This window comes from Protopterus annectens, chromosome 2.part0 (genome assembly GCF_019279795.1).
Source record: "Protopterus annectens isolate FY-2018-M chromosome 2.part0, PAN1.0, whole genome shotgun sequence".
Taxonomy (NCBI): Eukaryota; Metazoa; Chordata; order Ceratodontiformes; family Protopteridae; genus Protopterus; species Protopterus annectens.
Window position 1 is genome coordinate 1,082,748,933 of NC_056728.1, and position 15,080 is coordinate 1,082,764,012.

Genomic DNA, 15,080 nt, shown 5'->3' on the forward strand with positions numbered 1-15,080 from the left:
GACTGGATGCATGCCCTGTGGTCACTGTAGCCACTGCAATAAGGTCACCAAGTCCAAACAATTTTCAAGCAGGAATTGTGGTGTGATTTTTGGTATTGGTTTCTTTGCAAATTGTAGTAATGAGTGGTTAGTTTATCTGGCCTTGTGTAGTTGTTCTGCATTTTATGTAGGACAGACATCAAGGCCACTTAATTGTGGATTTCTGAGTATCTAAGTGATATTAATCATAAGAGAATCAGTAATGCTTTGTATAAGCATACCATCAAACACCCCACAGTTTCATTCAACTTCATGATTATTGGCAGGATCTCGGGAAACAGATCAAACAAAGCTGGATGGCACTCTGTTTTGGATGTTAAAGAGAAAAAATGGATCATTAAACTGGGTGGACTTTTCCCACCCAGATTAAATGAATATTTATGAGGTAACCAATCATGGTATGTAATTAATTCATATTACTGTATGAAAGGAACAAATGAATGCTTCTATCTTTAACACTAATGAAGGCTATGAACATATTATAGCCGAAAATGGTCTGCTCTTTTTTATGTAATTTAATAAATATATTTGTTACAGCATACGGTTGCTGGTTCATTATTTTCTTGTATCTACATTGCTTGTTAGGTGCTTCATAGTTGCCTGCTTGACTTTCTCCACCACAGCCACCTGGTCCATTAGTCACTGCACTCACATTAGCCACAGGAATCTGTGAAGGCTCAGCAGCTGGTCTACCATTCACAGATGACGTCATCTGGGATGGACCTCCCTGTGGAAATCTATCATTAAGCATTGTTTCACTATCTGGCATCGCAGATGTTCCAATGCTTGTTGCTTCTTCTGGAGCTATAGTAGTAGTAGTGCCCAATGCTGTACTAGGCAATGTTCCCAGGCCAGTCACATTCATATTCCTCAATGGAGGACCACCTTGGCCACCAGTAGGTACTGGACTATAGGGATTGCCCATGTTAACTGCTCCACGAGGACCCATATCACCCATCCTCATTTCCTGTTTTCTAGTGCCCATATAGCTGGATTTATATACTTCTTGCTGCCTTCTCATTTCTTCCTGCTCTCTATGGCGCATAAGTTCTTCCTCACATCGCCTGTGCTCCTCTTCATGTCTCATTTGAAACTGTTTACATTTCTGCGGTTCCTGATTTCTAAGTTCTTCTAAATGCCTCAGTTCTTCTTGACGTCTCATTAAATCTTCTCATGAGCATTAGCTGATGTTCTTGATGAGCAGTGTTCATTTCTCCCTCTAGCCTCTCCTTAGCCTCTCTAACATTTCTATCAACTTGTTCTCTTTGCTGCTTTTCCATGACATCAAGGGCCTTCCATCGGGAAGCATATTCAAACGCAAATGTTCCAGGTTGAGCAAAATGTGGGGGTTGTTCTCTTTCCTGAAGACACTGCGGTGTTTTCTGAAATAATTTTTCAGGCAAACCATCATCATTGAACTGTTCCATAAGTTCCACTATCACAGGATAGTGTTCTGATGTCAACAAAAAGCACCCTTCTGTGCAGCTATCTAGAGCTTTGCGAGCAGATGGCTTTGCTGTAAATTCAACAAATCCTTTTCCAGTTGGTCTGCCACGGTCATCAGTGATTACAACTGCTCTTTCAACTGGGCCAAAAATAGAAAATGCCTCTTCTAGCAGTTCATTAGAAACAAACAGGGAAAGATTTCTCACAGACAAAGCAGCTCCATGAGTAGCAAAGCGCACATGAAGTGGTTGCGATCCCATCAAGCTCAGATTTTGCAATTTCGGCCAACATCCTAGTTTCCAAATGTATAAAGCCAAACCCATGATCCCGATTTATAAAAACTTCGCCAGGTTCTCTGTACTTTGCAAATAACTGCCTAAAATCTTCGTCATATATATAATTTGGCAAATTCTCAACAAAGAGATGACACCGCTGTGTGTAGGTTCTCTCACCAGGGTTTCGAAAACGTTTTATATCGTGAGTCAACGGCGGTCTGTTATCCTCCAAGTTGCTGCGACTCGGGTTCCAGCAGTTGCTCATTTTGAGAGGAAGCCCTTTCTGTTTTAATCTTTGCTCCTCTTGGTCTTGATGGGGGCCGCATCTGTTAGCCATGACTCCAGGGCACGGAGAGTTGTTCTCAGGCTTCACTTGTCTCAGATTTATATTTGCCATCTTGTAAAAAAAAAATTTGAGTAGAAAATAACCTATACAGCAATACTCTATAAGCAAAGCAACAATGACCATTAAAACTATAGAATGAAACAAAGACTCTCTCAAGTACAGCTCTCCGCTTAAGCTGCAGTAGAACATGGCACTGTAGAAAAGAGATCTTGAATTCTGCTTTTTGGAGCAGTGCATTCACCTACATGCAGGGACCTCTTTTGAATTAACAAGTCACCCTAACAATATAAGCTCCCACAGCACCTTAGCAAGCACACGTAATGACCACCTACCTGCCCATATATGCCACAAGAGAATGCCATATCTCTCCCAGGGAACACACAAAAATCCTTTTGCAACATGAACAACACTGACTCACAGTTTAACACCTCACAACTGGAACATTCTAAAAATCTTATTAAAATGTTTAAGGAACTGCTAAACAGCATGCCCCCCCCCCCCGCCCCCGGCTTAAAAGACTGCAAAACAATCCTACTTGTTGGTCCACTCCTACTACAAAGAAATTAAAAGAGGAATAGAGATAAAGCCTGGAAGGCATGGCTCAATAAAAAAACTGAAAATCTTCAACAATATAAATACTTACGAAATAAAGCAGAATGCCAGAAAAAAATTGACAAGAAACTTAATGATTCCAATTTACAGAGTACATGCTACAAAAAAATTCCAGAGAATTCTGGGCTGTGATATCTGAAATAATATACCCTGGCTGAAATGGACCACCAAATCCCAACCTCATCTGCTCATCAGAAGATACAGCTAATGCTTTCAATGATCATGATCTCTAGCATTGCTAAACTACTTCACAATGAAACTCAATACATCTTGACCTCCAATAATAATCAGACCACATCTCACTCAGTCTCACCTCCCAGTTCCATTAATACCCACCCTTTCTCATTTCAACCAGTATCTACTATAACAATCAAAAATACCTCAAACAAATTCAGCTGAGTACATTAGCACCAGATGACATTCCTGGTGATTTCTTAACAGCAGCCAGCTCCATTTTCTTTCCAGTATCCATTCTCATAAATAGGTCTATTCAGGAATTACATGTCCCAACCTTATGGAAAAAATCTCACATCATCCAACTTCACAAGGAAGGTAACTCCAATGACATATCCCACTCAAGACCCCCTTTTTCAAAAATCCTTGAAAAATGCATTTATAACCAATTAATGGCTCACTTGCAAATAAACAGCCTACTTACCCACACAAAACATGGTTTCAGACCAGGGCATAAGCACTACCACAGCTCTCAAACTTCAACACTATCGACCTAGCCAGAAACAAAGGCCAGCTGGTTTCTGCCATGTTTTTGGACCTGTCCACAACCTTCAATGCAGTTTCCCCACAGCTTTTTTCTAAAACAGCTCTCTTCACCAGGCCTGTCAAACACCTTCACCAACTGTTTCTTCAGCTACCTTTCCAATAGACTCCAGTCTGTTAAATGGATGAATTTTTACTCATCCTTCCTACCTGTCAAACACGTGTTTCCCAAAGTTCCATAATGGGGGCCACTGCTTTTCAACATATTTACCAGCAACCTACATTCCACCAAATGTCAAGCATCCTTAATACAATATGCTGATGACTCCACATTAATCTGCTCTGACAGTAACCTAATTACTCTACAATTCCTCACCTAAGAGTTATTTTCATCAGCTGAAAGATAGCTCAATAACTCCCAGTTTCTCTCGATCTGCGGCTATTCCTCCCGAAAGCCCTTACACACCTTAAACAAAATTTCTCAATAACTGTGTCTGATAACCCACCCCCCCCAGAAGTCATGTTGCTAGGCATGACAATTGATAAATTAAAATTTGACTTGCATGTGCAACAGGTTATCAAAAAAATCCTCACCGAAATGTGACACTGTATAGAACAAAAAAAAAAAAGCTACTTAACTGATTCATCCAGGAAACTCCTGGCTTCTACACTCCTACTACCCACTTTACTATACAGCTCCCCACTGCTGCTTTCTCTTCAACCTTCCATTCAAAATAATTTAAACAAGTACTACAATACAACAGCAAAATTTGCAACTAACTCATCAAACACAGCCCATCACTGCTTAGCCCTAAAATAGTTTAATTGGATTAAATTACCCAAGCAACTCAACTACACCCAACTATTCCTAGTGCACAATTTAATAAACAAATCAGAACAAAGCAAAGCCCTATTAGACTTACTGCATACACCCCTGCTAGGCCACATTGACACTTCACTACTTAAAAAAAAACACACCTGTCAGAAGGAACATCTCTCTATTCCAGCTATGTAACCCACTTTTGGAACTCTATCCTTTTATGCCTTAAACATACCAGCAACATTTCCAATTTCAAGACCAATATAAAAAAATATCTGACACCTGGCCCTGCACACCTTCAAAACAGATTCACAATCACCTCCACTCTATAAAAGCTTGCCTTTCTCACTCTGAATTCACTAACACCTTTACATCTTAACAGGTAACAATGGCCTAATATCAAAACAAGCTCTCATGATCTTCTACCTCCTCAGCAGACACTATTTATTTTCTTCTCTCGTGTCCTTCCAGAACATTCTCATCTTTCTAATAATTAACTCACTCTCTCCATGTCCTTAATTTTCCCTCCTGCTCATTACTCCTCCTCATCTCATTCTATTCTTCTGTCTATTTTGGCAGCAAATTACTCTATTAGTCCTCACCTCCATATATTATTAGAAATATAGTCAATATCTGAATAAGTACGTATACATAGGCTATCCATTTCTGAAAGTATCTTGGCAAAGTCATCAATTACCAAAAGATTTCGGAGAGTGGATTCAACTGCTGGGGGATTTCAAGCATGCACTCCTGTAACTTGCTTAAGTACATGCAATGGTCACCGATGTATGAACCCATGACATGAAGTTAAGGCCTTGTGGCTGAGACTTCCTAGTTCTAATTCTAGGATGCTTAGGAAGTGGCTTTTGAACCATCTCAGCATAAGCTAGAATATATGCCTACAAACTACATTATTTTCTTCCTTTCTCCACAAATCACTCCCTCAAGGCATCACAATTTTCTCATGAACCTCCTCCTATTACATAGGTCTTAATTTGCTTTCACCACTCTAAAGAGAGCAAGAATCACTCTTTCTTGCCCTACAGATAATTTTTCTAAACCACCTAACAATGAAATAATGTACTGAAAGTCTTGGCAATTTTACAAAGAAAAGCTATCCACTGTCCCTTGTTCAGTCCACCTCTCACAGTCTCAGCATTACCATTTAAATCACCTTCACCCCTTTCCCATTCTTTTCTATTTCCATTCTCCCAAAAAGCCCCATACTGTCATACTGAGCCCATGCTTTACAATCCTTTTTTAACCATAGCACACATTATCACTTAATAATATTTCACTGCTTTACTTGACACTTATCACACACATTTCATTTTTAAATAGTTTTCTTTGTAAATATACTTTTTTTTACTTACTTTTTCATTTATTTACCTACTACTTAGTTCTACTCATTTAACTTTTTTATATGGTACCATTTTTGTAAACAACCTTTTACTATTTTAACATACTGTAGTCCTTAATTTCTTTTACATTTGACATGCTATCTTACCTTTGGCCTGGGTCATGACCGCCACTTAAGACTTATTCAGCATTAAATAATAATGAGCTAACAACACGAAGGTTCTCTATCGAGATGTCAGCACTCAAAATGCTGAGTGCCCACAGCTTAAAAGAAAGATTGAAAACCGAAGAAAAGAGCAAATCTCAAAGATTGCTTTTTTTTGCAGGGGACAGGTGCCCCTGCTCCCCTGGTGTGCTGCCTCCCAACACCTTGAACTTGTATATACCAATTCTGAGATTGCTATACCTTGGAGAAAAAGGAATATTCTTTGAAATGGCCATCTCAAACACAGTACATACAAGTCCGTTTTTCGGCAACTCAGTCTCTGTGTTTCAGACTTGCTCAGGTGGGTCTCAAAATTTCAAATGGTTAACCTACAGGAATCTTCAAGTCATTTGATAATCTTTCTTCCAAAGGGTTCAGTCTGATTAAAGACTCCATTGTGGCAAGTAAATATTATCAACATCTCTCTGTCATCTACTCATCATCCACACAAACCCACATGTGTCTTATGGTATTGGAATAGAGACATATCTGCAGAAGTGAAGAAATATTTATCTCAACAAATTTGTATCTGGATGTTTAACATAATTCACTGTGAAAATATTCTAAAACTTCAACTACAAGGATTCCTCTATCTTCAAGGAAATTCAGCCAAAAAACTTGTAACTTTGGATTTAGAAATATAACTTATTCCTCCCACAGCAAATTAATAAATCAAGAATCCAAAAGAGCTACATGGTGGCACATTTCTGCTTATCCCTGAGGAAGAAGCCTTCCGGCTATCAAACCCTCATAATTTTTTATAAGAGGAGAAAGACAAAATAAACAGCAACAAGAGTTCAGAAATTGTGAGCCTAGAAACAAAATACTGTTAATTTATTTGTCTTTAAAACAACACAAGAACCTGCATCAATGCAGATCTTCCTAACGTAAATACAGCCAAGAACTACAAATTTTGTGAGTAGCATGATTCATTAATGAGAGAAAATAGTTTGTGCTACAAGAAAATTATTTAGAAAGGGAATGGCTGTTAAGGGAAACAGATGTGACCTTAACAAAAACTGTGGATGCATGCAAAACAACTGATCAGATTACGACAAAATGTGAGTTTAATACAAAGACAAAAATGAGAAATAAATTGAGTACATGCTGCAACAGTAACTGATATGAAAAGGAATGCCATGTAAATGTGGCTTATAAAAGAAATGGAGAGGAGAAAAACTACTACTAGGAAAAGAAGAAAAAAAAAGCATAACCAATAGAAATTCACGTCCTGAGTACTAGGTATAGTTATTTTCAAATCTAGGTGCTTAGGATTTCCCTCTCTCTTCCCCCCTTGGCTGACCTGGTGTGACTTAGTTTGAACTCTACATTTACCTACAAAACGGAGTCTACAGGACTGCAGTTGGTCACCATAACAAAATCAGTTTCTCTCAGCATTTAAGCAGAGTAGGTTGCACACAAAAAGCATTTGTTAAGCTTTCACTTACACCATTTTGGTCAGCCATAGGGCTTTTTTTTCTACTTGAGTAATTACCTCCTTCCCCTATAACTTAAGTAAACTGACTCTTACATTAAAAGCTATAATACTTACCTTATAGTTTTAGGACACCTTAGGAAACCTTGAAAACTGCAATAGCCTGACATTTGAACAAGTAACCCTTGTAAAAATTCCCAAAATTGTATACTGTTGGTCTGTCTTTCCTGCTAAACATAAGTGAGATTACAGTGCTGAGCGCAAGCAACATTAAAATTAAAGTGCTGAGTGCAAATAACCTTAAAGTGCTGAGTGCAGATTTTAGGCCCTTACATTCAATTTACCTCTGGTGTGGTGTCTTGAGTCAATCAGGGTATTCCCTGTAACTACTGCCTTCTCTTTTCCCCCACCCCCCTCTTTCCTCAAACAGGTTAAACTGCTACAATTCAGTACTGGCATCATTTTCAAATCTAGGTGCTTAGGATTTCTCTCTCTCTTCCCCCCTTGGCTGACGTGGTGTGACTTAGTGTAAGTTTCTTCACTGTATGGATCTTTTACTGTTTTTTGTGTAACTGAATGACCTGCTGCTAAATTCTGATTCTGCACAGACTGCTCTATATTTTTTACAGAGGCTCTATAAGTAGCTAGTGACTTTACTGAATTTCTGTGGTAATATTTGTGTTTAAACTGAACCTGTACCTAGAGAAAGTGTATAATCAGAGCTCCTACTTGCTGCATGTGTTTTTAATGTTTAAATTGCACACACACATTGAAGAAGTGCTTTTATGACCTGAATAACTTGGGCTAGCTATACCTGAAGTGCTTTTACTGGCAATTTTCCAGTTGTACAATTGTGAACAATTGATTTAGTTTTTCTGGCAGATCTTTAAAATCTGGCAAGTGTTTATTTACTGCATTGCTCTCTTGCTTAGGTTTCTTAGCTATAAATCTTAGTTCATTCTGAAGTGTGCCACTTTACACCCCACCCTCAACCTTTCTGTATGTATTAATATAACATAAGTGCCTGTTGTTGCCTTCATGCTTACCCTAGAATCTCTGCTTTTCTCTTTTCCTAGTTGAACTCTACATTTACCTACAAAACAGAGTCTACAGGACTGCAACTGGTCACCATAACAAAATCAGTTTATCTCAACATTTAAGCAGAGTAGGTTGCACACAAAAAGCATTTGTTAAGCTTTCCCTTACAGTGCTGTGTAATTAAGCAGGTCACCATTTTGGTCAGCTATAGGACTTTTTTTTCTACTTGAGTGTTTGCCTCCTTCCCCTGTAACTTAAGTAAACTGACTCTTACATTAAGAGCTATAATACTTACCTTATAGCTTTAGGACACCTTAGGAAACCTTGTAAACTGCAATAGCCCCGCTACGCTCGGGCTCTCTTCGCTCCGCTCCCTACCCCCAATTCTCTCCCGCCCCCAGTACCTCTAAATTTAAAGTACTATAGCCACTCCCCCACTTTCTAGATCCTATCTGCTTTCATCTGGGATAATTCCTCCCAACCCCCATTCTTCTACCTACATTTTAATAGCACCTATTAGCTTTCATCTGGCATTCTCCCACCCCCCTTCCAGTACCTTTACCTCACCACTTTATCTTCTGGTGTTGCATCACCAGGTAAAACAGTTCCTTAGCTCACTAGCTGAATCACAAATAATGATATACTCCTCTTTACTACCCCTCTTGTTCGCATCATACCTCCTTACCTTGTATGGAAACCAGTTTCTCACGGAATTTCAGGTCCCGAAAGGCCATACCATCACCCCAGCTGTAAATCCTCCCTACTTCAACTATACTTACAGTACCAGGTCCTATCCAACATCTTCTTCAGTCTATCAACATCTCAACCCCAGGCACATTAGCTCTAGATCCAAACACTACCACAAACTAATAAACAAATTCCTGAAGTATAGACTTAACCTAATACTTGGTGGTGATATTCACCCCAACCCTGGCCCACCCACTTCAGATACACACACCCCCTCTACTTGCAATCTAAGCTACAAACTTACAGTTAATAGGCCAAGTAACTATCTCCTAGCCTGTCATCTCAATATTATAAGCATTAATAACAAGGTACATGAATTGCATGCACTTCTGGATGTCCACTCCCCTGAGAGTCTCTGTTTATCTGAAACCTGGTTAAAACCTAACACTACAGACAATGAAGTGTTACCACCTGGGTACAACATACACAGGCTGGATCGTGCTTCAAGGAAGGGGGGGGGTAGCTGTGCTCTATAAATCGGAGTTGAATGTCACCATAGATGTAATACAACCACCTCAGATTAATAACGCAGAGATTCTTGCCACCAAATTGCAACTTAATAAAAATAAATGCATTAATATCAACCATATGTACATTCCCCCAGGTAACAATATATCTACACTTGAAGATATCCTGCACTGGCTATCATGTCACTACCCCCAAGAAACCCTACTACTTGGAGACTTTAACATAGACTAAGGCACCTGTTCCTCAGAATCCCCAACCACCCATATTAACCTGCATGCGTTTACACAAATCATATCCACCCCTACCAGGATAGGTAAACCCAACCAAAAAGAAAGCATACTTGACTGGGTACTCATAGTCACCCCCAACTGTACACCTCTGGTACCCTCCCTGATGGCCTAAGCGATCACCTTCTCACATATGTAATTAAGCACAAAGCCATTAATTCCCAACAACCCTTACTCAGAAAGGTTAGAAACAATAAAAACTTTGACCCTGCCAAATTCCAACAAGAACTAAACTCATGTAATTGGTCTATTCTAAAACACCTCCCCTTAGAGGAAGCAGTAGCATACTTTAACAACAAATTCCTTGAGATCCTTGATTTGCATGCACCTGTTCGTTCAAAGAGAACAAAGGCAAAAACTGCGCCATGGCTTTCTAAAGTGTCTAAACTCAAAATTACCCTTAAAAATAAAGCATGGGCTTTATGGCGTTCTTCTAAAGACCCCCAAGATCACATTAAATACAGGCAATCCAGGAACGAAACAAAAAAAATCTATTTTAAGAGACAAAAAACAATACTACTGTAATTTACAGACAGTAAATCAAAATAACCCTCAGAAGTTTTGGGCAGGTTTAAATAATCTACTACATCCTGGACAAACCTCAACCCCAATCCCTGCTGCTACTATTGATAAAACCCCTGAAGATGTTTCCGACAGTTTTAACAGATTCTTTACTGAGACAATTAAAGCCCTAGCTAGCCAACTACCTCCTAGCTCCCATGGTCCTGAAAGAAACCTACTTGCATTCAGCTTCCAACCAGTCACCACTTCACTTATCCATATCTTGATCAAAAAATTAAAACCCACTATACTTTCTGCTGATCAACTCCCTGCCGAGTACCTACAAAAATCAGCTGATGCTATTGCTTACCCCGTCTCAATACTAATCAATCGAACCATAGTAGAAGCTAAAATTCCCACCATCTGGAAAATATCCTATGTAATCCCACTTCACAAAGGAGGCAGCTCTACTGAATTCTCCAATTACACTTGCAAAGATTATGGAAAAATTTATTCATAGACAACTCATGCACCACCTAATCCAGAATCACCTTATGGCAGACACTCAGCATGGCTTCTGTCCTCATCACAGCACTACATCATCCCTCCTGGCCTTTACCAACACCATAAACCATAATCGCAAGAATAATTATATATCCTCAGCCCTCTTCTTGGATCTTTCCAAGGCATTCGATATGGTTGATCACCAACCTTTAATCCACACCCTGCAAACATTCTGTCTAGATACTAGAGCCCTTCAATGTTTTCAATCATACCTGAATGGTCGACAGCAGGCTGTCCTCTGGCAGAACAAACTCTCTAATCTTCTACCTAACACCCTTGGAGTACCACAATGCTCTATACTAGGGCCCTTGCTGTTCTCCATCTTCATTAACGACCTTTATACTGTCATCCCAAAAATCAGCTATGCTGATGAATCTACTCTGATTTGCTCGGCCACATCTCCAATAAAGTCATGGTCAGCTACTCAGACCACCTTTAATACAATAGAAAACTGGCTTTCTGAATGTAGTCTGATCCTAAATCCCAGAAAAACTAAAATGCTGTTATTTTCACCAACACGTAGGTCTACTGCTTTCACCTTTACCATAAATTCAAATGATGGCACAATAATTTCCCTTGACCCCTCTACAAAACTATTAAGTGTCATCATAGATAATAATCTAAAATTCAACCTACATGTTAACCAAACTATCAAAACCATCAATAAAAACTCGGGTCACTTTACAGAATAAAAGCCTTCCTAACCCCTCCAGCTAAAATTGCCATAGCTCGCTCTCACCTTCTTTTAACCCTTCTGTATGCATCCCCTCTACTCTCGAATTTAAACAAGACTGTCCTTAACAACCTCTCAAATTGCTACAACCACATTGCCAGGTTTGCCACTGGGCTGCCTTTTAGGACACATCATTGCATCAATCTAAATCAGCTTGGGTGGCTTGAACTACCCAGCCTAATCCAGTATAACCAACTGATTATGGCCTATAAAATCCTCTATAATCCGGACAATACTCCTGCACTTAAAAATATTATCACCCCCTATTAACAATCCTAGACCGCTTCAACCCTCTAACAAACTACTAATTCAGACTAGCAAAATTAATAACACAGCCGGTGACTCTCTCTTTGCAAACTCTGTAAGTAGACCCTGGAACTCCCTTCCAGCTGATATTACCTTACTTTCTACAACATTTGGCACTTAAATAGCTATGTCAATGTATCAAGCCTCACTAACTCTCTCTAGAATGTGTAAAAATCTGTTAACCAGTTTACTGTGTAATTTAATTTAATCCTGACTTAAGCTTGGGATTAACTCTAACCTGTGGAACTTGTTTAACTTGCTTACTTATGTAATCACTGTAAATAGTCGGTTTGTAATATGTAATGCTGCATCTGCTTACCCTTGGAGCTTTTCTCCCCTGGCCTCCGCTGAAAATGGACATGCATCCAGTCGGACTATCCCGGTCAACAAATGTAAAATAAATAAAATAAAATAAATAAAATAAAATTATAAGCATTAAGGGAAAATGCCCTGTTTTTAATAAATTTGGTAGCATTTGTGCAACAAAGCTGAAAGTTACATACTTACAGTAATGACAGATCTGTATTGGCATTTCATGTCCTTCAACTGTAGGGATAAGACCAGCTGACACTTAGTCATTCCAGCTCATAAAACTTTCCCAAACCATCCTAAACCCCTCTCTTTGCCATAATGCAGTGCCTGAAGACCCATTTTCAGATCTCTGAATCCTACAAAGGTGGAGCAATAGGAAAGGAGAAAAGGTAAAACAAAATAAATAAATACATAAAAATAAATACCTTCAACTCGCCCTAGAGCCCGAGTAAGATGGGAGAGAATGATGAATGATATGAAACTATCAATGCAGATGTACTGTTACAGTTAAGCAGTTAACTTTCACATCTGACAGTGGTAATTTCATATCCTTGATCTGTAGTAGAGCGTCACAAGCTACATGATCATGGTTGGAACTCCAGGGAGGACAGCCCTGAAATGGGGCAGACTCCTTGACTGAACCCTCTCGTAAGACACAAACTGCCAATGGGGTAATCAACACATGAAAGATGCCTACTGACTAGATTCACAACACCCACAAAATCACAAATGTATATTGACAAGTGGCAATAAAATACACATGAAACGGACAAAGAAAACTGTCCTAAAACAAGAAAGTGACACTGTCAAGCTTCAGCAAAAATTCCTTAGATGGGGAGAAGCTGAAGCTGCGTAACACTAACAAGTAGTTTAGAGAACAAGCACACCAAAGTTATAGTCTTTCCAAAGGAAAATGAAAGTTTTGAGGCCATCTTGGATGTCCATAGCTAAGTATGCTGCGACAGTGAGATGCCACTAAGAATTAAATACCAAGGGCATAGGAGGGGGTTTGGAGAGACTGTAGCAACTAACAACCATAAGAAAAAAGAAGCTAGATCATTGATTGAATGGCTTTCCAAATGGCAAAAGGTTTTGAGGTCTTTGAGGATGAAATGTAACCTAGGTCAATCAAGGAGGTTGTGAGGTACATGTTGTACAAAGACATCCACAATAACTGGGTGTTGCACTGAAAAGGACTGAACGTCGTTTCCCAAACCACACAAAGAGGTTGTTACAAGTGTTTGTGGGATGAGGGTATACATCATAATCAGGTAGTCTCAAGCTAGTCAAAAGAGAGAAGCTAGACCACAGGGTGAAAAGTATTAACTTCCTGGAAAAGGAGTGACTTGAGATTTTCCAAGTAGAATGTAACGAAAATAAATGAGGTGAATGAGAAAATGCCTGCTGTACTAAGGAACACTCTACTCTTGGGTTAAAGAAGAGTAATACTGAAAAAGCAAAAAGCATCCAAAGGCTAAGACAGGCACACAGCCCAATTAAAGCAAACAAAATCTGGCATACTTGCCAGTAAGAGAGGATGTCTCTAGCTGTATGCCTGCTGGCAATCTCTGAAGCAGCTTAGAGTGCAAATGCAGCTGACAGAGTCATGTGGTCTCCCCAACAAGGCCTTGTAACAAATGTCATAATAAAATGATGTCACAACAGATGGCCAACTCCATTGACTTAACCAGGGTGAGTTCTTACAAAAATCAGAGATTTTGGTTACAGCATGTCTGAGCAGCAGACGGAACAGAAAAGACAGAGTGTTGAATGAATCTAGCAGATGGAGATGATGAAGGGATTAGTTAAGTTACTGCACATACCATATTTAGAGACTGCCATGAGAAAAGAAATGGCAGAGGGAGCATCCCTAAGAAAGCATATAAATACACATCAGCGAAAAAGATCAAGGGTATATGAAGATGGGATGTCCCCAGATAAAGAAGACAAATCATATGATGACCACAGAAGACACGAAGCAGCTCTGATACAGAAGGGTATGGTCTTGTCTCCCAACTGAAAGATATGCTATACTGTTCCAAAGCATGAGCGGGAACAGCAGTGGAAGGAAGTGATTCTGAAATCACTGTTAGGTGAGCAGTGTTTTTCTCCTTATAGTTTGTAAAATCCTCCTACCTTTGTTCATGTATACATTTATTAATCTTTCACTAAAATTTTTGTGTGAGAACTAAACATGAGATTTCCCCAGGGAACACTGTGGGAGAGCTCACTGGTTACTCTGTAGAAACATATAAGCAGAGAATAGTGTTTCTTAAATACAAGACCACCACTTAGGAACCATCAATAAGCAAAGGCACATTAAATACTTTGGAAGCATAAAATGTAAAACCAACACCTGACTTTGCAATACTTCTCTGCTTGTTGATGAATGAATCCTAAACAAGTGTTAGAGTTGCATACAACTAGAGTGACAAAGCACAAAGTTGGAACCATGGAAAACACTTGGTCCTGAGTTCTCCTTCTGGAGAGACAACAGAGCCCACACAAAGACAACAAGGTCCTATGAGGATGATTCTGCAATGGCCCATTAAACAAGGTCCTAGTATTGTCTATAGCCTTCAAATAGTCTCTAAAGGCCTTGCATCTGACCATAAACATGGTCCTAACAATGGATGATCTCTAATCATCCTGAAAAAAATTCAAATGAGTTCACAAAGGATTTCAAAATACACCAGCCTCTGTCCTTAAATTGCTAGGATGGTGTCTGGTAGCATTTTAACAGAAAGGATTACGTAACTTCTAATGACACAACACCCTGTTTCACAGCTAATTATCCACCTGCTAGTGCACATTCCCATATGACAAAGATCCAGAAGGAATCCCCAACTGATTTTAAACAGAAATACCTC

The 15,080-nt window shown here is 39.3% G+C and overlaps 1 protein-coding gene and 1 pseudogene across 1 annotated transcript in view; both read right to left on the reverse strand.

The window, feature by feature from the left end:
• Positions 1-15,080, reverse strand: part of BNC2 (basonuclin 2) — a 2,846,732-nt gene that overhangs the window by 1,298,244 nt on the left and 1,533,408 nt on the right. The window lies entirely within an intron of this gene.
• Positions 446-2,157, reverse strand: LOC122793686 (annotated as a pseudogene).